Source organism: Hippocampus zosterae, chromosome 10 (assembly GCF_025434085.1).
Source record: "Hippocampus zosterae strain Florida chromosome 10, ASM2543408v3, whole genome shotgun sequence".
NCBI lineage: Eukaryota > Metazoa > Chordata > Actinopteri > Syngnathiformes > Syngnathidae > Hippocampus > Hippocampus zosterae.
Genome location: NC_067460.1, coordinates 14449744 through 14469745, shown reverse-complemented (window position 1 = coordinate 14469745; position 20002 = coordinate 14449744). Strand labels below are relative to the sequence as shown.

The following is a 20002-nucleotide window of genomic DNA, read 5'->3' as shown; positions in this document are numbered from 1 at the left end:
AGAAATAGATCACACATAACTGCAGCCAGGTGGCACTTGGGATAAATTTATGACTTTTTCCACTAGTTTTTTTATTTTTTACCATATCAGTTTGTTTTGCCTCATCTGACCTGCTTTCATCTGACCATTTTCTCCCTTCTCATCTGTCATGGAAAGTTACAAGAGTTACAACGAAAGTTGTAGTGTAAGAGAAAGAGAGAGCATTCATATTTTAGAATGATTAAGTCATCATTTGACAATAATGTTAAAAAAAACTATAAGCGGGAATTTTCATGTCACTTTTTCCATGTAAAAATAAGTCACAATTTTAACAAATCCTCTCCAAATGTGCTGAGAATGAGTTTTGAGGTATCCAGAAGAAGAAAAAAAGGAAATCTGGGTTCTTTTAGATTGGATTCAGCAGCAATTAGATGTCGGGGATAGTTTGTATTGCCTCTCGTGAATGTATGATGTCATTTCAATTTCTTTTGCTTCTTCCAGTCTGCTTTCCTCTCCCCCATATTCTCCACTATCTCATCTCTTTTAACGCTCTGTCCTGTCTTTCCCTCCTCCAAGATAGGAGTGCCAGTTATGTTCCTCCACTACACGCCTCCTCACTATCCTCTTTATGTCACTCTCTCTGTCTGCAGGCCCTCTGGGGGGCTCCCACCAATCAGAGGGTCATAAAACAGCACTCATACTTTCCATCAGCTCATCGTCACACAACTTGTTAGGATATGATTTGACTGGTGTCCTTGTTGGGCACCTTCTCTTTTTCGTCTTGCTCTTAACTCTGCTGCATCTCTTCCATTAGTGCTGCCTGAGTGTTGTTGCAGCACAACGTGGTAGTACACTGAAGGTGTGCAACTCAAACTTTGGATTTGCCTGTACGCCAGGGTTGGGCATACTTTTGTGCTCAGGAGCCATAATTGTTCAACTTAACGGACAAGCCTGATCTTTCAGATTCCGAATCAGAATCATCTTTTCTGGCCAAGTATATAGAACACACAAGAATTTGTCTCTGGTAGTAGACACTGCACTAGTATCATCATAAACAGATATGAGGCCGAAGGAAAATGCGTTTGTGAAATAGTTTACTTAAGCATACAATTTATGCACACGAACAGTGAACCGCAAAATAGGAGGGGGAGCAGTTTATAAATAACACAGCTGCTCAGGGACTGTGTTTATATCTTTATTCGAATGTAGTCTGATCCACTCTGCATATGTTGAAGTGGTGTTGGCCTGTTCAGTGCATCAAGACTATAAAATTGTCACCTTTGCTCTAAATGATGTTGCCGTCGTGCTAATTGCATGACGGGCAAATTCTGTCATACAGTGCTTGACTTGACTGGAGGGGGTGAGTGGGATCGTGTGTGTGTGTGTGTGTGTATGTGTGTTTGAAGAAATTATGTAACTGATGGAAGAACGGAGTCATACATAAGTGCAGGCAAGTGAACAATAAAAAAAAGTGCTTCTTTCATGCTCAGACTTGCCGACACACAGGAAAGCCGCCTCCTTTTCATCTGCATTGGAAGCATTAAAGACACAGCGGCTCACATGACCCAAATCAAATCAACATATGTTTAAAAACCTGCAACACATATTTGGTATTTTAATAACAAACCATATTTTCCCCATAGAATAGACTAGAAATAGAAACATTTTCATTCCAGGGAAATGCATCACAGTTGCAGCGTGCAGTAAACTAGCTAGCTATTTCTATACCCTGAAAATACATCTCCCCTTCAGATAGTCCGGTGGTGTGGCTGTTTTAGAGCAATGACAAATGTTATTCACATGTAAACACATTTCTATGTATGAAAAAATAAGCCACGCTGATATAAATAAAGCAGCATGTCTCCAGGCCACAGCCAGTCAGTTAAATTCCATCATGTTACAAAAGAGTTGGGTGTTTAAAAAAGAAGGGGGCAGGGGGTTGCATTGTTGCCTGTGCAGAGCCTTGAGTGTCAGACAAACTGTGATGACAACACTTCTTCAACACGTCACTTTTCTTTCACTCACACGAGCCTCATTTGACTTCGACTCAGCCACCGGAACAGCAAGACCATGCTCGCAACAACATTCCACTCTCAATTAAATATGACAGCATCTATTCCAAATATTAGAATGCAGACTATCAAGTGACATTCTGCCAAGCTGGCTGTGTACGCGTATCTTGCCTGCGTAATCTCAGATGGATGGAGCTGTGTTCAGCATGGAGTTTGGTATATCAACAGCTTGGGCCACTTCAGTCCAAGTTCTAATCCCAGCACAAAATACAGGATCATGCTCTTGTGTAAATTATAGTTGTTCTGAGATAAAATCTAATTGTAGCTTATGTAAAAGTGATTCAAAAAACAGAATGAGTCCTGCCAGAAGTGTACTATTAGGAACTTTGTGCTAAATTCAATAGCTATACGGGTCATCCATCCATTTTCTACAGCTTATCTATCGGGTCGCGGGGGCAGCAGCTTTAGCAGGGAAACTCATACCTCCCTCTCCCCAGCCACTTCTTCCAGCTCTTCCCGGGGGATCCCGAGGCGTTCCCAGGCCAGCTGGGTGAGATAGTCTTTCCAGCGTGTCCTGGGTCGTCCCCGGAGCCCCTAACCAGGGAGGCGTTCAGGGGACATCCTCAGCAGATGCCCGAGCCACTTCATCTGGCTCCTCTCGACGTGAAGGAGAAACGGCTCGACTCTGAGCCCCTCCCGGATGACCTAACTTCTCGCCTCGTCTCTAAGGGAGAGCCAGGACACCCTGCAGAGTATACAGGTCAGTCTTGTTTTTTCTTCCACATCCAATGTCTTTGTTCATCTATCTATGCCAGTGACATAAAGTGACACGGAAAACAAACAAGTGCTCTTCAACTATATGGCACAAGGTTCCATTGCATGATCCAAGTTTTGGTTGGCACCTTTAGTCCACCCGGCTTCTCTTATATACTCAACATTCAGCCCAAAATACAATCTTTTGAATGAGAATAAATTTAACAGACACCTAAATGCGTTGGCCAAGAATCCAACCCGGGTCAACTGCTTGGAAGGCAGCTATGCGAACCACTCCACCACCAAAGCTCAAAGATACCAATTGGCGGTTGTCGTACTTCACAGCTTGTGTGTTCAAATTGCACCATTGCAGTCAATCATCTTTATAGCTATATGACACTTGAGAACTGTAATATAAATTCTCAACAAACAAGCTTCGGGTACCAGTTCTCTACCACCATCTAACTCAAATTTCACTCACAAGTCGAAGCATAATATTGGCTGAGCAGACAATAACTCAAGGAAATGTGTGGCTGCATCACTTCAACCCCTTAACCCTGTAACCCGATAACAAGATAAACTGCCCACTGTAGTAACCGCTGTCCCTGAAAGGGTTAACTTTTGTGGACTGCACGTTGGCACCGAACCGATATGGACACACTATACACAAATAAATAAAATATACATGTAGTATATTCAATAGCTACAGGATATAAATGTAAATGTGATTAATTGTTCATTCCTGAACTACATTCTCTGATTTGATGTATTTCAGAGATGATGTCTACAAAGGAATGACACAGTCAGTCACTGTTGTGGACAGTTTGGAATATGAAGTAGCCTAAGGGTCTTTCCTGCACTCTTGCAAATAGCACTCTTGCAACACTGTCACAGCTGCTGAGTGTAACCTTGTGCTGATATCTGATTGATGCACGGAAGAGAGAGAGTCATGCAATTGAATACTAACACTAACACTCATGTCTGGAATGTTACACTAAATGGATGGGCCCATGTTTATCAGTAAAAATGATTGATAGGCCCTACTGCTGCTCGTCTAATCCGGTCTTCAGTCCCTCACCGAACATTGACATAGATCCGATGCAAGTGTGGCAGATTGACGTCAACGGGATCACCGCTAACTCCCCCAAACGGAGGCGTGTCGATACACGATCGCACCAATGGGCCCGCCGCACATGGCTCACTGACGCGCATACGAAATACCCACTCGTCCGCACAGAGAGACGGCTTGTTCGTCGAGCGCCAACCCCAAGACGCCGTGCTTCTACATTTCAAAGGCCAAGGTCAGACGGGTGCGCATTGACCAGGAAGTTACGCAGTAATGAGGCCAATTAGGAGGCTGCGGCAAAGAGAGTATTCCGTTTCTCTCATTCTTCGCCTACTTTGTGAGGATAAAGCCTTACTTTGTCCTCGTAAAACCATCCACAAAAATGTTAAGAGCAATAAACAGGCATTCTCTTTGGATTTTTTTTTTTTTTTGCTGAAACCGTCATACTCACCACATGTGGGAAAAGTCTATTTAGACCAATGGGGTGCAATGCATATGGTACCAGGTATTTTTTGGATACATGTGCCAAAATAAACCTGTCAACCTATCACATCAACATTACAGAAAATGTCAATTTAGTACAAGTGTGTCAGATATACATGATATGGAAACCATCCATCCATCCATTTTCTAATCCACATATCCTCATGAGGTTCATGGATGTGCTGGAGCCCCTTCCAGTTGTTTTCAGGCACACCCTGAACTGGTTGCCAGCCAATTGCAGAGCACACATAGAAGAACAACCATTCGCGTTGACAATCGCACCTCAGGACAATTTAGAGTGTTCCATTAACCTGCCATAGATGTTTTTAGAATGTGGGAGGAAACCGGAGTACTCAGAGAAAACACACACATGCACGGACGGGGGGAACATGCAAACTCCACACAGGAAGACTGGAACCAGAATTGAACCCTGCACCTCTGCCGACTAGTGTTGTCAAAAAGTGGAATTTGCAACCAGACTTTCATTGCATTGCATTCTTCTAAATGAGACCCTCCATTTGTCTCTCCATAAATCTCAAACTGACATCAAAACATTTGACCCAAAAGCAAAAGACAACAATTACATTTTCTTCTGTTAATTGAGGGTTACATAAGTACAGTCACATGGCTTTGGAGGGAAGAGTAAAATGATCAGAAAGCATACGAGCACTTCTCCCAGCAGCAAAGCAAATTGAAATGTATGAGTTACACCAGTCCCACAAAAACACCGTATTGGCTGGGAATCAAACGCAGGTCAACTGCTTGGAAGGCAGCTATGCTAACCACTAAACCACCAATGCTATGTTCCAATGTCATCAACTAATAATTTCTTTTGAAAGTCCACAGCAGGGTTATTAGAATTTTGGAGTTTTCATTGTAGTTAGTTGTTATTACGTTGGGAGTTTTTTTTCTTCTTTTTTATGGACTTAGTGTTGAAGCGTTTTGTTGATCAGAAATGATCTGATCGTATGATCAGAAAGCATACGAGCACTTCTCCCAGCAGCAAAGCAAATTGAAATGTATGAGTTACACCAGTCCCACAAAAACACCGTATTGGCTGGGAATCAAACGCAGGTCAACTGCTTGGAAGGCAGCTATGCTAACCACTAAGCCACCAATGCTATGTTCCAATGTCATCAACTAATAATTTCTTTTGAAAGTCCACAGCAGGGTTATTAGAATTTTGGAGTTTTCATTGTAGTTAGTTGTTATTACGTTGGGAGTTTTTTTTCTTCTTTTTTATGGACTTAGTGTTGAAGCGTTTTGTTGATCAGAAATGATCTGATCGTATGATCAGAAAGCATACGAGCACTTCTCCCAGCAGCAAAGCAAATTGAAATGTATGAGTTACACCAGTCCCACAAAAACACCGTATTGGCTGGGAATCAAACGCAGGTCAACTGCTTGGAAGGCAGCTATGCTAACCACTAAACCACCAATGCTATGTTCCAATGTCATCAACTAATAATTTCTTTTGAAAGTCCACAGCAGGGTTATTAGAATTTTGGAGTTTTCATTGTAGTTAGTTGTTATCACGTTGGGAGTTTTTTTTCTTCTTTTTTATGGACTTAGTGTTGAAGCGTTTTCAGAGTGACTATGTTCATTTTTATCCATTTTAGTTTTCTTAAAAATGTGTCGTTTTAATATTAGTTTCCATGTTAAAAAATGTGTATTACTTTTGTGTGAGATGAAAAAACACCATGGTAAGTTTGTGTAGAAAAACTCAACAAAATCTTCAAAAAATAAAAAATAAAAAAAACATCCACTCACAAATCAAGTAGAGATACTTTACAACAGACTTTGCATAATCCTGCTTCTAAATTAGACATCTCACAACCCTGGTGAAATAAAAGTAGGATGCATTGTTTGCCAAGTTGCCAACTTCTCAAGTGGATTTTCCGCTTGAATACATTTTTTAAATATACACCCATACATTGGATTGTTATTTTACAAATTTATTCTGCTCCGCAAGATTTGCAAGGCACTTTTTCAAGTTGCAACAGATTCATAATATTGACGAAAGACATCTGTTGAACAAAGGTTATTGGACTATGGAGCAGTTTTCAATTAGAGAGCCCACAAGATGCATCAAAGCACTGCAATGCCTGGGAACCCAAACTAGGTCAACCACTTGCGACTTGCACTTATGCTAACCACTTGGGCCCACAGTGTGAGGCCACGCCAAGGTAACAAAGTCGTTTAAAAGGAACTACTAGTTATACCGTAAGATTTCTCACAAATATGAATTTTTTTTGCCAAGTCAGCGGAGCGTTATAATAATGCAACTGTTATGAGATCTGATGAACACCCTTGCTCACGTGACTCTGTGGCGCAATGGACAGCGCATTGGACTTCTAGAGACAGCTGAGTTGAAGTAATTCAAAGGTTGTGGGTTCGAGTCCCGCCAGAGTTGTCTTATTTATGTGTTCGACGAAATGTAACAAAAATTATATGAAAAACAAGAAACGTTAAAGCAATTGATTGGCTGAACATTGGATGCAGTAAAGTAATAAACATTGTAACTCCTTGCAGCAGAGTGTTCAATAAGGCTGCCATGCATGTTTTTGAAATGTGTGAGGAAACTGGAGTACCTGAAGAAAACCCACGCAGGTACTGGGAGAACATGCAAACTCCACACAGGGAGGCCCGAGCTGGAATCAAACCCGGGACCTCTGCACTCTTAGGTCAACGCGCTTACCACTCGATCACCAGGCCGCCAACTTCCAAGTTGCGATGCATCAAATCGGAAATGTTTTCGTGGAGTGATTTCAGAGTGCTAACAGCAATAGACTAACGAGCGGGAAAAGTATCCATCTGAGTTCCTGCTAGGCAGTGAAGGAGAAATGTTCCAAATATGATGAAGATTTCACTGGAGTGCCAACAGTGAACATCAAGTAAACAAAGTGCAGTGTAAGAAGGTGCTGATAAAATTGCAGTTAAGAGAGCCCAGGAAGAAGCAATGCATTGGCCGGGAATCGAACCAAGGTCAACTGCAGTTATGCTAACCACTTGGGCCAACAGTGTGAGGCTACACCAAGGTAACAAACTCATTCAAAAGTAACTAATAGTTATGCAATGAGATTTCTAACCTGAAATTTAGTAGGCCATTCACAGTGACCTAATGCACCTCTATGATATCCGACGAGCAACCCTGATCGTACGGCTCTGTGGCGCAACGGATAGTGCGTTGGACTTCTAGAATGGGCTCAGTTGAAGTAATTCAAAGGTTGTGGGTTCGAGTCCCACCAGAGTCATCTTATGTTCATGTGTCTGACAAAACATAAGAGATATTATACGAAGAACAAGAAAGGTTAAAGAAAATGATTGGCTGAACTATGGATTCAGTAACGTGACAAAGATTGCAATTCCTTGCACTAGTGTCAAATTATTGTCAACTTATCTTACTTATGAGCTTTGATTTCATGGTTCTGACAACATGATGTAGTCACATTTTTGAGGAGCATCTTTGAGTAGCACTTAAGAGATATACCTTATACAAAGTCAAAGAAATGTCGAATCACGTTCTTGCAGATGAAATGTGATTGTAGCGCTTTTCTGAGAGTTTTTTGGTACAACCGTACGTCACACAATGTGGCATTTTTGTCACGGAGAAAGAAAATAACGTGGAAACGCTGCGGAGAAATCAATGTACAGGTATTCAAGTTGGGCGCGCTGAGCGAGTGTCAACGCGACATAGCCACCAGTGCCTTCATTTCTTGCTAGAGTGAGTGAGCAGCATTCAATAACAAAATTGAAGTGAATAAAAAGATTGCCTCTTTGCCGTGCCTTGAGTTAAATCAAAATGAGTTTCTGCATTTTGTCCAACTTCTTCGACATACGATGAAAATGGTAGGGCCCAAAAATTGAACCTGTGAATGTCTCCCACTGTTTCGATGAGTCAAACACTCCATCCAAAGCGTGCACCATTGAGCCAGAACACTCTTTCTGCAATGAATATGATGACTGGTGGGATTCCATCCAACAACGTTTGGAGCACGTTAGTTGTTTTACTTCACTACCAAATCATTGCGCCACACCTCCTCATGTAGAAAGGTTTTCTTGGTACCTTCTTCTGCATTGAATGTGATTATAATTGTGCAAGTACAAAGGTAATTGTTACATAACACTCTCGGCCCCAGCAGTTGCAAAGGTTTCTGGCAGTAAGTACATTAAGTACATTTGTGTGGACAATAGACGCATGTCAGCTCTACTGCCATCAGAGTAGAGACAACAGAAAATCTATTGTTTTGGTTTGTTCTGGTGTTATGGCAACGAGATAATCACACAGTGACCAGCATATGTCTGTGAATAAACACTCATGGAAGGATGAAAACTTCCATTTCAACAAGAGCGGCTATAATGCTGGAATAACAGAAAGTAATTAAGCGTTCCATTGTTTGGGCTTGTTGAACACTAACACGTATTTAATGAGGACATTTTATGCCGCGAACATCGTAATGCTGTTTTTGTTTTGTTGCTGATGACAAAAACACAAATTGTGTGGTTTAATTAGGTATTAAAAGTTTGTGCAACAGCTCTTTGTTCTCATTCTAGCAGAGGTGAAAAGCAGCTTTGGATCTGACTCATAGCAGACGTCATGACCTCGTTCCCAACGTGTCCCACCCACCTGGCGTTCTTTTTTTGCATTCTTCACAACGCAGCTTTATGGACGTTCTGTTGGCGGATGTCCTCAAGATTCTTTACAACACAGCTTTGCTGACTGTCTCTTGGTGGATATGCTGAAAACCTGCAAAAGACAGAAGCGTTAACAGTGAAAGCTCATCAAAAGCACCAAAGACATTTTGGGAACCCCACTAGAGAATACTGGTAACAGCAAATGAAAGACAGTTGCTTGTAAACTTCTCTGGGAGTGACTGCACACATTCAGAATGTCAAAACAAAGACTGTGGGATAAGAACAAGTGAAAAGCAATGTTCATTATTGTGGTTGTGGTTTACAGCGGTGTAGAACTTCTCTGCATCATAGCATGACCTAATATTGCATGATAAGGCGGGCAAACGACAGAGACATATAACCGAGACACTTAGAACAAGACTGGCATAACTCATTTTTAATTAAGTGCAGACATGAATACAGAAACCGGCACATCTTCCAGATGAATATTGCTCTAAATCAAAATGAACAGGAAGGCGGGACTTAAACAGACACCCAAGTCACAGAGAGGTGGAGTAAAACATGTCAACTCAATGCCTGGAATTGCCGATGATTCCAAAATACTAGCAGGATATATTTTATTGGTCAGAAAAAAATGGACATCGGTAGGAAAGCTAATGTCTGGAAAGTGGAAACCCAAATCACAGAGAGAGGAGTAGTACAATACGTGCCGAGTGAGTGCACTGAGTTGCCGAAGATTCAAAAATGCCATTGGGAAGCATTTTCAAGGTAGCAAAAGGTGTGCACATCCAAAGAAATGACTCCCATCACTGTGTGAAACCCCCACCGCTGTTTTTGATCGAGAATATCTGACTGTTTTGAACTGAGTCCTCATACATCTCGTTATCAGGTCTTGATGTCAGCCCGGCAGGCCTCGGTGGGTCCAGACACGTAGTCTGGACAGTGTCTGGGGTCAAGGCCCTCCTACAGAGCACTCCTCGTAGGTCACATCCTGTCCGAAACGGGGGAAGAAACAAGGACGGGGTGGGCTTCTTCTTGCCATGAGAGGTGGGAGGCAGAATGCCAAAGGTCAGAACTGCTTTCTCAGGTTTCAAAGCTTGCTCAGGAGGGGGTTGAGGTGATGAGGTCACTGTGAATAGTTTAGCTCTAGTTAGGGCCACTGTGTTGCTGCACATCATGGTAATGGCTTCCGCAATTAAACACTAAAAATGGAAGCAGTTATATCCTCTGGTTAATAGCGGAGGGTTGGGCTGCGGGGGATGATGGAGCCCCCCCCCCTTTAGGCCTCTTACCTGCTGTGCACTGCAGCCATTGCTCAAAGGGAGATTGTAGTCGGTGTTGCTGTCTTTCTGTGGGATTAGTCTGCAATCAAGCATTGAGGGCGGCTCAGCTTTTTCGGCCTGAGTGGACAAACACAACCCCAGTGTGAGCTCGGTTAGCAATAAAAGATCTGTGGCTCCAGTGGACTCGGGCGTTAGTGTGTGTGGAAGTGCAACTGTCTGTGCAAGATGGATTGGAGAGTGCAAAAGGCATTTGGAGTTTAGAAGCACCTCACGGGAGACTATCGGGAATTGTGCATTTGCAGTACATTGAAGCGACAATTCCATATTAGATGGATTTACATCACAAGTGACACCATTTTGATTTGGCGTGTGTGTCATGGCAAAGTGAAAAGAAAAAAACCTATGTGTGGAATTGGATATCCTCAGATTTGAATCATGCCGTTTCCAAATGAGGCTAAAACAACAGTACGTGTCTGACTATGTGCCAATGCGAGTGTTGGGTAACACACTATCAAGCATCGCATCAATGTGAGGTCAAGGTCATTGAAATACTATTATTGGACAGAATCAAACTTTTTATGTGAGCATCAATTACTAATAAGTTATTGCAGTTTTAGTTTTTAGGTTTGACATATAAGGACTTGTCCAGTCACACTTTGTTTAGCTTGAGTGCTATTGAATCTGCAGATAAGGGAATGCAATAGATCATCTTTCATGAAATATTTATAAATATCGATATCCTGCTGTAATGATTGCAATTTCACCCTGAGTGATGCATGAAAGTCACTAGCTTTTTTTCCCCCAATGGCATTTTTTTTCTCCTCCCATTTACCAGCTTGCTGTCCTGTGTGTGTAAAGTACCCACGCAGAAGGGTGGCGGTTGGAATTGGGTTGGGGAGGGAGGAGGTGCTTGGGGCCGTTGAAGTCAATCTTGCAAGTTTGAAAGAGAGAGAGAGAGAGAGAGAGAAAGAGATAGTAGAAAACAAGCAGAAATAGATACTGGGAGAAGAAGAGAAGAAGCGAGATGTCATTCTTCTGGCTCTGTGCCGGAATAATAAGTCATTGTTTTGGTGGGGTCTCAATGAGAAAGCGAATGCACATATTCACACAGGGGAGAAAGAGTAGTAGGGGAGAGCGAGAAGAAACGGTGTTTTGCGTGGGTGTGCGCCACACAAAAGGGGAGAAGGGGAGACTGCCAAGAGTGAAGAAACACAAGTTACAGAACATCCTGCAGAGAATTAAGTAGAACAGTCAGTGCAGTGTGGTAATTGTGACATGTTTACTTGTCATATAGTACAATGTGTATATACGATCGATCGATAGATAGATAGATGGATAGACAGGGAAAAAAAAATTATATGAAAAAATATTGAAAAAAAATTTAAGTAGTAATTTTGTTTCAACAAATCCACCAACTGCAACTGAGAGTATGCAAAGATCCACTGCCACTGTAAAAACAATTTAAGCATAGCACAAAAAGTTATAACAATTTTGTTTGGTAGATTCTTTCTTTATTTTATCAACACTACGAGGCAATAAATCTTACACTGTTGGAAAGCCTGTTTCTGACTGTTTTAAATGGTAATATATTTGTATGGAATGTGCATTTATGGGATGAGCAGCAAGGCTTGATATGTGGGTTGCGGTCATGAAAGATTTTCTCTGTAATAATCTAAAAACCAAATACAAATTTCCTTCCTTTTTGTGATATGTTATAATTGCCTGGCAGATCACAACCTACACCGATCAGTTTTAGAGTGTTAAATTCATGGTGAAAAATAACCCTTCCATTTTTCTGTTTGCGCCACTTTGGAAAAAAAGAGTTTGGAAAACCCTGAATGAAAAAGATCCAACTTGTTGTTTTGAGAAGCACTTGAGCAGGTGTGATCTCACATTAGCGATAAAGAACTTTGCGCACAGCATGGCGTGACGCAAAGGAAGGAGACCGACCGGGCGGGTCAGGCTTACATAAGTGTCTCCAAACACACACACACACAAACGCAGGCACACAGAACATGGGGTACGGCTCCAGATGTCGCGTGTCTGACGGTGAACTCTTGACAGACACACACGGACATGACCACCTCTGTTTCCCATTCCCGTGAATCCACTCAACATGTGTTCTGGTCAGTGGCCAACAACTCAAGCTGATCCACTTAGTCAGAGCAAACAGTCGGAATCAAACAAGCCGTGATGGAATTGAACACTTCAGACCGCAGCCGCTCATTAACATTCATCAGCTTGAGTCTTGAATGCGTCATCGTGAGATAAAATGTCAAAGATGTGAAAACAGGCAATTTAGTAGCAAATCATTAAAAATATATATTTGTACTATCAGTCAGTGGGTGGTGTGGGGAGTGATCACCCAAAGTCCAAATAAACATGTTGAATCGGGCAAGCATGAAAACAGGCAATGTAGTAGCAAATTATTATAAAAAAATTTTTAAAAATCAGTCAATGGTGGGAACTAATGAAGTACAAATATTAAATAAGTCCAAATAATGACAGTGAATCAGGCAAATGTGATTTAAAAAGATGTGAAACAGGCAAATCCCATTTGTATATATAAAACTGAAGTACCTAAACTTTTTGGGGTATACCTGGCAGTGTAACCCCAAACACAACCAAGTCATCAGTCGTCTTTCTTTTTAAAAGGTTCATGATAGAATGACCTAGCTTACAAACAGCTTTGAAACAAATCACAGTCTATTCTAATCAAACTTCATTTGAGCCAGGATCAATGGAACATTTTGGCAGACTTGTGATAGGCTCATATTATTTTTACATTTCTGTGTGTGCAAACCCTGCTGGTGTTTTCCTTGCAGTCAATGAGTACTTTGGCCCATTAGTGCACATGTTGTTCATCTTTATTGACAACCTCCAAAGCCTCCTGTTGATTCCACCTTCATCTATTTACTCTCTAAATGAACACAGATGTTTGTTGACAACGCCTCTTGACGAGGGGAGTCCCTGACACTATCTGACGTGTCCAAAGATGGAACAACGTGAAGTACTCTGAAGTGTGTGTGTGTGTGTGTGTGTGTGTGTGTGTGTGTGTGTGTGTGTGTGTGTGTGTGTGCGTTTGTGTGCCAGAGTACAAACACACGTGTAGAAAGCCTCCTTTGTCAGGCTTATCTACACCGTATGAGAGATGAAAGCATTGCAGGCTGCCTGCAATCACACGGAACGAGGGGACAAGAATGAACTGATAAAAATGAGAAATGAAGAAAGAAAAAGCAGAGGAAGAAATCAGGCAAATATGACCCAGATTGAAAAGATTGGATTTCAGCGCAGACAAATGACACATGATATACTTCAAACTAGCTGAAGAAAGCAGACCAAAAAAAATTGGGGAAAAAAAGGAATTCTTATATAATATTGTTATTAGAAATAGCAATTGGTTAATGTAACACAGCACATCACAATAGTGTCCCTGAGGCCGCTTTTTATGAGAATTTTATTTTTGAAAATATATGAATTTGAATAGAAAGAAATAGGACTTTTATCTTGAAAACAACTTTTTTCCTTTTAAAAAAAACATCGGTCTTTTTATCTTACTTAATTACTTTTTCTTCTTCAAACTTTATTGGTCATAAAATTTGAGGTCTTGAAAGTATGTAATGTTTCCTCAAATAAATACACAATCTTTTATCTTGAAAAAGATAAATTCTCACAGGGATGAAAATATGCAACCCCCTCTCCGCACACCCTCACAAAAAACCCAAGAATATGCATTTTTATTTTCGCAAAGATACAGGAATTTGTTCTCTTATAAATACTTTGAGCTCGCTAGTATATAGCCTTTTTTTTTTCATTGGAAACAATTCTTTTAAAATGTTTTGTCAAAGCCAAGTTGAGTCTTTCATAAGTTTTGGCCAGTCAACTCGCAGTATTGGAAACTCGAGTCTGACTCCAGTCAAGGCGTGTGATTCAATTCCCTAACCCCCAAATCAAAGCCATATTATCAGTCATTTACTAAATATTGTGATGTCAAACAGAGCCACACTTTACATTTTGAAGAAAATTAGTTTGAAATAAAAAATTGGCATCCAATATTTTCCCATTAATCTTTTTTTTCCCCATGTTCCTGCACAGAGTTTGGCTCATAAGACCGAAACCAATTAACGTACAGTCAGGGACAATGTGAGCTTTGCAAACTTTCCTTATCAAAAAGTGCAGCGCATGTGGTTAATGTCCACCAGGACCTTCAAAACGACAAGGCCCGATTGTGACATAAGGCAAGTTATGCATTAACACCGACCTCAATGGACAAGCGTTCCGACAATACGTCATAGCTGGAGATAAGATCTTCGAAATGAGCTTCAAGAATGGAAATGACACAGGCCTCCACTCTGCTAGGATGAGGTACAAGTGAAAACATGTGACTTGAATGGTGCAATAAAAGCTGTAAAGGTGTTTTGGAAACTCCTTCAAGTCACCGCTGATAACAGTCAACGGCATAACTATGGAAATATTTTCTTATCGGTTTCCTCGATAATAAACCTCTTCGTATCAGGCAACACATTTATAAATAGAAATTACTGCCGTTCATTGTCAAATAACCTTTTCTTCCACAATAAACATTTACAACGCACATCAGGTCACGTTCTATTTTAAGCGAACAATGGATGAAATAAAACAATCTTGATCACGCAACAGCGATGGTTCAGACGCTCTGAACGCATTGTTCTGCTTGAAGTCATACAGTGTCAACAATTCGAATGAAATCGTAATAGCAGTAATGTTTCCTCCATCTAAAGTTAGACATGTGGTCATAATGTGATTGTTATTAATTTAAAGCAATCACAAAATATTAAAATCTAATGAAGTTCAGCTAACGATGTTGCTAATTAGCACCGAACAGTCACTTTGGCAAACAATTAGCTTAACTTTTACCTCGCTATTAAATGACATGTAAAGTTTCACGTGACTTTTCTAATTAATAATTATGATATGATGATTAATGAATCAGAAAATGCGTGAATGGGAAAATAAGGCAACATTGCTCAATAGCTTTGAACGGATACAGAAGTCACACGGGCGGTACAGACAGTTAACTTGTATCTTGTCACGGATACAACTTCCTACCTTTCATAACATCCATGTTTCTTTCCTTTCGTCCCTTCCTTCCACATCACCATACATCGTTAAAATCCATCCTTACCTTTGAAACGTCCTCCTTCCTTCACAGCCTCCTTAATTTCGTACCTACCTTTCTCCTCACTTGTTTCGATCCTTTCGTATGTCCTTGTTCCATAGAAAAGATTTGGACAGATGTGATGTTGTCTAAGGGTAATTAAAAAAAAAGCTCAAAGAGGCCCAGCTGACTTGATTGCCCCTCCCCATAATGAGACTGCACTGTGGGGGTGTTTGCATAAACTTATTCCAACATAACCTTGCTAGCTGCACCATAATGTATCTTGACCACGTTTGCCCCCCCCCCCCTCCCCACCCCAGATCGGAAGACAGTAAACGTTATATGTACAAGTTTTACCAATAATAACTACCAAGTATTTTTGGAAAAGAGACTTTCCATAGATTGAGGAACTAGCTAGTTAGCGAGACCAAGGGCTAATCATTGTACTCGGTTTATTAGATTAATGGTTGAAAGATATTTTAATCAGGTAGTAGTGTCAATTGTTCACGCGCTACATTTTTTTCTCACCATCTCATGCATCTTTGAGCACCAACTTAGTTGCTCTGGTCAAATCACATTGTTGCTCCGCTCAAAAACTCTTCTGCCTATCTAACACTGCTCTCTCACTTCTATGATCAGCTCTACGTGATCCTCTGTCCACATTCTATTGTTGCTTTTGCCTCCGGATTACAGTAAATGCTATGGTCTTTTCTCAATTGCTCGGCTAGCAATCGCCTTTCTCCTCGTGTTGTCCTTCTCCTCTTTCCTTAGTCTATTTAAATCCTGAGAACACATTATAGGAGCTTCCTCTACTTCCTCTATACTTTGTCTTGAGAGTGTTACAAAATTGCTTTTATTTATTTATTTTTAATTTGGTTTACTTCAAGAATAAGAAATTCACAGCATAAGCCTCGGTGTAGGTGTCTCTTAATCATGGCCCAGACATATTGCATCGCATTACAAGGGCTTGAGTAACAGTTAATCTCAAAGACAATGCACAAAGTGGAGCAAAGTGTCGAATCCCTTCCCACCCAATGGAGCTGACTAGCATCGTTAATGTCCCTAAATCCCAACCAGCAAGCAGCGCCGCAATCATCATGCTGGCAATTATCCGAGGGGGAGTTGCAGGAATCGCTCAGCGACTCTTAATCGTCCAAACTGATTACGAGGCCGCTCCATCGCTACATCAAGGAACCGTCATCCTTGAAACAGTTCTCCGAAGTTACGTAAAGACATGAGCATGGAGGGGGAGGGGGGCAAAGGAATTCAACAACCTTTTGGAGAATTACAGTGAAAAGAGGTTATGGCGGACTTCTGCTGTTTTATTAAGGAAAAAAACATTCTACAATCCACAAGTAATAGCTAGCTACCTTTGACAATTATGAGGTCAATCGCTGTAAACTGAAAATAAATGTCCTCTAAATTTGATATACCACAGAAAAGACTTCACCATCGTTCACCATCCGGCAAGTAGGCCTATATAATTTGTAGTTTTAAAATGGTGGAAAATCAAGCGCTTCCCTGGTCTCTCGAATGCTGGAATTGTGTCCATTGAATCCTTCTAAACCCTGAACTTTCTTATGCCTACACATACTGTACCTACATGTTTGAGCTGCCAAAAATAAAAATAAAATATGGCCGCTTCAAGTTTTCAGTATAAAAAAGGTTTCTCGAATCTTTGTGTGTTTTCATGAATTATCTTCAAATGTGGGGCGGCCCGGTAGTCCAGTGGTTAGCACGTCGGCTTCACAGTGCAGAGGTACCGGGTTCGATTCCAGCTCGGGCCTCCCTGTGTGGAGTTTGCATGTTCTCCCCGGGCCTGCGTGGGTTTTCTCCGGGTGCTCCGGTTTCCTCCCACATTCCAAAAATATGCATGGCAGGCTGATTGAACACTCTGAATTGTCCCTAGGTGTGAGTGTGAGCGCGGATGGTTGTTCGTCTCTCTGTGCCCTGTGATTGGCTGGCAACCGATTCAGGGTGTCCCCCGCCTACTGCCCGGAGACAGCTGGGATAGGCTCCAGCACCCCCCGCGACCCTAGTGAGGATCAAGCGGTACGGAAGATGAATGAATGAATGAATGAATGAATCTTCAAATGTGTAAGGTATTTGAAAACAAATGAATTTGAATTCAGTCTATAGGGTATTTAATATTTCGTTGCTTTGGGGAGTTACTTGGTTCAGTTTCTTCTTTATCAGATAAAATGCATGTCATACAGGGTTGAAGTCTGTAGAAGGACTTGGCCAGTTAAAAAAATCCACTTCTTTCCGCTGATTAACTCTTTTTTTTTGGGGGGGGGGGGGGGGGTTGGCAGTGTGTAGGATCATTATCTCCTTTTTCTCCATTATCTCGCTTTTGTGCTTCAGCAAAAATAAAGGACTTAACCTTACTGTTCCAATAAAATTGGAGAGGTTGTGCATTTGGGCTACAATTGAGAGTCATTAAAAAAATAACAACAACAATACATTGAGTTACCAAAGCAGTTTTACTAAATGTTGACGACAAATTATACTAACCAATGACTGCCAAAGCATGAACCTCAAACACCGGTTTAGCCCATTATCTTGTCATAAAATGGCAACCAAATGTTTTATAGGGAATATGCTCACCATTTTTGGAGGGTTTGTGTATTAAGTTTGAAATGTTTTGCTGGGAGTCGATTTGCACACCGTATACCCAAGCGAATTTGACAAGTTTGAGCAGTTTGAAGGAAGATGAAGACAATGAGGGACAACAATGTTTTGTTCCTGAAATATTGTTGGAAAATGGAGCCGAGCTGACTGTACGGATTAGGCCACTTAACACCCCCACCCCCAATAGCAACCCACCCCACCACACACACACACACACACACTGAGGCTGGACAACATAATCGTTGTGTCATCTGTTAGACAGCAGACACTGTCTTTCAGCTACATCCCCTATCATTATGTCAACAAGGACAAGACACTATTTTCTCTGGGTCTATTGTTATAAATGTTGGCCACAGCTATGAATAGCAAAACAAAATGTCTTTTGTAAGCCATTAATCATCTGATCGTGCATAACTAGAAGTCTTGGTGCCAGCAGAACCTCTGCGGCCAAATCTTTGAATGCTGCCTTAACTGTTTCACTGCTTTCACCCTGTGGGTATGGCTCATTCATTTCACAGTCAAAAGTCCATTTTTGACCCCCTAAGTACTAATCTGCACTTAATTAATGGATTCCAATGTGTGGTAGTTTGTACCTTTTCAATGACCAAACCTGAGTTACCCTCTGTAAAAGCGCCGCAGTCCCTTCAAGTTTCAAAACCCAAGAAGTAGTCATTAAATTTTCTGATTAAACTCCCAAATGGTTTAATCTTTTTTTTTTTGCATGAAATCTTTTCAGGAAGGTATGGTTTTGGCATTTGACTCAGCATGACTCAGACTTGGTCTTAGTTTTACTGTTTTGTGCTTTCTACTGTCTTCATTATTAATGTATTGTTTTGTTGTTGTGTATATAATATTCGTTCCATGCACAGCACTTTGTATACAGCTGTATTAAAGCTCTCTATAAATACAGTTGAGTTGAAAGTGGAGTCATAATAGTTGGAAACGATCGATAGTCATGTATCAGCGGTCCGCAACCTTTTTTGCTCCAATGACCGGTTAAATGTCAGAAAATATTTTCAGGGACCGGCCTTTAAGGCCGAATAAAACATAACAACATAATACGAGATAACCTGCATGAAAACTGTGGTATTTTCTAAACATAATAAACACGAATCATGACACGAGGGACTTCCTATCTGGACGCGACACTCTCTGGTCGCTTTGATAACGTTTTAACGCGCCTTCTAAATAATATATACAGATAAATACAAAATTAGATATAATAATATGTACAAATACACATTGCATGAAAAATACGACTCACCATCGCCGCATATTATGCTGAGTGTTTTTGGTGCGTGGGGATCGCCCGTTGCGATAAAATCGTATTTTAAGTATGATTCCTGATGCTGTACTGTCTATTAAATGTAGCCTTCTTTTTCTTGGAAGTCGTAGGCTCCTCTTCTGTCTCCTGACTGAGTCTTTTCCCCTTCCCAAAGAAACTTAATAAAGACGTTTGTTGTTTTTTTTATACTCATTTTGCTAGCTACTGGGTTTCATTTTAGCGGTAACATAGCACCTGGCCGATATGCGCGCCTTGACCTGCGTAAGTAGTGAAACACTGTAGAAGGGTGTAACAGAGAATCCGGTAATTTTTCAAAATAAAACATATCAGTTTCCAAAATGAATAAAACGGAGGTAATGTTATAAATAAAGTTATTTATTCTTTCTGTGGGCCCGGTACCAAATGACCCATGGAACGGTACCGGTCGCCTGTCCGGGTGTTGGGGACCACTGATATACCACAGTATAGCAGTACTGCTAGAGTTATTCAACAACATTCTCCCTCTGTAATTTAATCCAAGAAATGTTGTGTGCAACATTAATAATTTTGAAAGTGCATTAGCATGATAGATAGGTAGGAGTGCAACAGACACATAACTAATGCGTTGGCCAGGAATTGAACCCAGGTCAACTGCTTGGAAGGCAGCTATACTAACCACTATCACACCAACACTGAACAAAAGTGAATGGTGAATATGCGCTGAAGTGATCAAAAGTTAAAAGCAAGGTGGAAAAAAAA

General features: G+C 41.0%; 1 protein-coding gene, 2 long non-coding RNA genes and 2 other non-coding genes across 5 annotated transcripts in view; 4 read left to right on the top strand and 1 right to left on the bottom strand.

Moving 5' to 3' along the window:
- Positions 1-20002, top strand: part of LOC127609428 (uncharacterized) — a 353255-nt gene that overhangs the window by 6421 nt on the left and 326832 nt on the right. The window lies entirely within an intron of this gene.
- LOC127609416 (late histone H2A.2.2-like) overlaps positions 1-20002 on the top strand; it is a 155267-nt gene that overhangs the window by 11669 nt on the left and 123596 nt on the right. The gene's annotated exons all lie outside the window — the stretch shown is intronic.
- On the top strand, positions 6614-6706 carry trnar-ucu (transfer RNA arginine (anticodon UCU)). Its single transcript has 2 exons — positions 6614-6650; positions 6671-6706. It is a non-coding gene; the product is annotated as a tRNA-Arg (tRNA).
- Positions 7455-7547, top strand: trnar-ucu (transfer RNA arginine (anticodon UCU)). Its single transcript has 2 exons — positions 7455-7491; positions 7512-7547. It is a non-coding gene; the product is annotated as a tRNA-Arg (tRNA).
- On the bottom strand, positions 9344-19582 carry LOC127609433 (uncharacterized). Its single transcript, XR_007964565.1, has 3 exons — positions 19244-19582; positions 10221-10328; positions 9344-10057 (listed from the first exon to the last, which is right to left on the bottom strand). It is a non-coding gene; the product is annotated as an uncharacterized LOC127609433 (long non-coding RNA).